Raw genomic sequence first — 3,353 nt, forward strand, 5'->3', positions numbered from 1 at the left:
CGTAAATTATACGGAAGGGTTTCTGTTTGTTTGAGAAACAAAATTGATAGAAAACTTGATAAACAATATGGAACATCAGATAACACGAATAAGCCAATTCTATTCTTGATCTATAAGTAGAAACGGCAATGTGTGTCTAAGCGGTCCTTTGAACTGATTTGTGTATGAACACGTTTCCTACTTGGTATTTACTATGTAACGTATTACAGTTTTGAATGGTCTGAGACCGAGCTAAATGATAGTTTAAATTCAGCGGTGAAATAAATGCCGATATATATCCAATTGATGATATTTGCCAACAAGATTGATACACACAGTTTTCTTTTTTAAATAGAAATATGTTTTAATATATAAACAACAATACAATTTACAATAACAGTTATTACAAACAATGATTTGTATACAAAAGTTTTACAAACTTACGAACAATAAAAAGTCTTCTTTCAGGTCTAAAACTTCCTTGATGTCTTATCGAGAGTGCGCGATGATCGAGTTAATTTCTAGTTGATGTAAGTATAATTCACTTAACAGTGAGCTAGCTAGCCCTGTAGTTCTCGCTGATCTCACGCCGGTTACAGGTCGAGTTTCCACCGAAGACGTTAGATAATGTTTTCGTAAAAGTACTAATGTCCGATGTGAATCCACTGAAGTTGAATGATTTGTAATGTTCGAAATTTATAAACGTTCTTGGTCAATATATCTGAAGATCCCGATTAATAAGCGTTAATCAGAGTTCTAGCTTACGAAATTTATAGTACATCAACTATAGCAAACCAATAATAGACACACCTTCTTTTGGCGCGTCGCGTTGGTTATATTTATATAAGCGTGTGGAGCATTTCCCGAAATTTCAGTATTACGAAAAATATTGACGCTAACACTATTACACATATATTCTTGAGTCTTACACTCGAGAATCTTCTACAACTTTAGAGAATAGGCGGGAGTTTCGTAATAAATACAGATTTAATAGTAAAAGTTATGCACATTTTAAAATATATGTTAATTTAAAAAACATCGATATTAAAATTAATAAATAATAGAAAATCCGTCACATCTTTTACAGAGAACGTGAAAAATAGGCGTCAAAGACTATATCGTCTTCGAAGTGTATAGAAGACAGTAAATGTAATACTTGAATTCCCGTTTTGTATCATTATTTGATTGTGAACGTTAATATTATATACATAAATAAAGTATTTAGATTGTTTTGGACGTGAGACGCCAGAGAGTTTTCCAGTGTCATGGTTTAAATGCTGTTAAGTACAATGTGTCTTATTTCTTGTAATTAGTGTTTTCAAGGATTATCATGTTTGCATATGACGCGAATTTACGACTTGGGAGAGTATTCCATCCTAAGGAGCCTAAAGATACCTTTTCAAAGTATGTGACTTAAAAGGTAATTTGACAATTATTCTTTACAGTGCAGTCATTCTAAATATATAAAAATATTATTTTTTTATACAAACTCTTGTAGATTATTATTGCTAAATACACGGCGCTATTTAAAAATAAAATAATAAATATCTGCTCGCGAATTTGCAGCCTCTGTAATTGCAGCTCACACGATGTGTAAGGCATTTGCGAGAAAAAACGGATGTAAATTACTTATGTCCATAGTATGTTACGGTAAATATTAAAAATGAAGGTGTTTAAGACTCTTAATTTCTTGTTTTAGTGAATAAACGTTTATAACTTTAGTTTTTGATTAAGATAATGTTCATGACATTTGACAAAGTACATAGGCGAAAAACGATGACACTTATTACTATAAACTTTCTTAAAGATACCTACGAAGCAATGATATTATATTACACCGTTTCATATTTTCTACTAAATAGATCTGCAAAATATTTTACAATACTTATCGTCTTGAGTATAAAGAATTTCTGTACGTACGTGTAAAAATACTTGTCCAATATTCCGGTATTTTATCTTGTAAGAGGCTTTCGACAAAACATACCCACATCTCCAGCAGAGTGGCGCAGTGGAAGCGTGCTGGGCCCATAACCCAGAGGTCCGTGGATCGAAACCACGCTCTGCTAGAAAAACTTTTACGATTTATCGTCATTAACAGATTTTCAAAAGTCCTCTTACAATTACTATTTTCTTTTTGTTGTATGACTTCAATTTATTATTTATAACATAGAGTTACACAAATATTTTATATCTTCCTTACATACTTTTCTATAAATGATGTAATACCAGGGGTATGTTAACGAATCATATTGCGCAGATATAATTGGATATAATTTGAATTTTTAATTCAACGTAATGTGATAAAACAACTATGGACTAGAATTATTTCTTTCTTTCCTTTAACGAAGTAATGATTTAAGCAAACACGGTCTATGGATCGTAAATAATCTGGTTATTTATATGAGGTTGGATCATTTGAATAAGCTACCTCACTCTACTGCTTAGTGTGCTTGATTTTGGTGTAATTTCAGATAACTAAGTTTTACCAGTAATACTGAAAAGTTGACTTTATAATCAACTCAATCCACTTTCAACTAAAATCAGATGTTGGTGTATGTCTTTGTCACTGTCCTTGTCTCACACGTACCAAATAACCTAACGTGGTATCTAGGTAATGTGTATTATTCGGTAAAGTTAGCCATTTTGTATTATAAAGCAACAGTAATGAAGTGCTCTTTGTGGCAGAATGTCAGTAGATGAATGGTGTCAGTTGTTTTATTGAATCTGTGAGTTTAAAAGATTACTCCATATAATTGGTTGATAAATATTACATGTAGATCATTTTAAATATTTTAGTTCGTAATTTAAATTCATGAGAAATGGAATTTACTTCTATATTTGCAAGGTTTCAGAGTGACTAAAGGAATGTCAGTTATGTTTTTGGAGAATTTGTGATCAAAAAGTTAAGTGAGAGTTTTGAGAAGTTCATCTCGTTTCTTAGTAAAATATACACGTTTCTTTAGTGTTTCAACGTAGAAGATTTTCAGAATTAGTCAAGCGTTCGCTGTACAATTAGACAATTTCAAGAAACGTTGGTTCTTAGTATGCATGGTATTTGGTTAATAGAGCTTAAGCTGTCAAAGTCTCCGAAATCTTGTTTCTTTAAAGTTTTTGGCTATTTCCAATATTGATTATCAGCTAAGTGTCTCTTTTTTCTACGTCAGCACTTTGCTCAGCTAAGATATCTTTAATTTTTTGGAAAATTAGAATTGATATGAGAATGCGTTTGGTTTAGTATGCCACCAATCTGTAGATATCTAAGTTTATTTTAGAAATTAGCGACGTATAAATGACCGTTTACGGTGTTTACTACTTTTGACATAGTTAAAAGCGAACAAAGTTTCAGTTAGTTAACTGTTATGATTTCGATCTAT

At 31.5% G+C, this 3,353-nt stretch overlaps 1 non-coding gene across 1 annotated transcript; it reads left to right on the top strand.

The window, feature by feature from the left end:
- Positions 1-1,973: 1,973 nt before the first annotated feature.
- On the top strand, positions 1,974-2,045 carry Trnam-cau. The gene has a single exon. It is a non-coding gene; the product is annotated as a tRNA-Met (tRNA).
- Positions 2,046-3,353: the final 1,308 nt, after the last annotated feature.

This window comes from Limulus polyphemus, unplaced genomic scaffold (assembly GCF_000517525.1).
Source record: "Limulus polyphemus unplaced genomic scaffold, Limulus_polyphemus-2.1.2 Scaffold11212, whole genome shotgun sequence".
Taxonomy (NCBI): domain Eukaryota; kingdom Metazoa; phylum Arthropoda; class Merostomata; order Xiphosura; family Limulidae; genus Limulus; species Limulus polyphemus.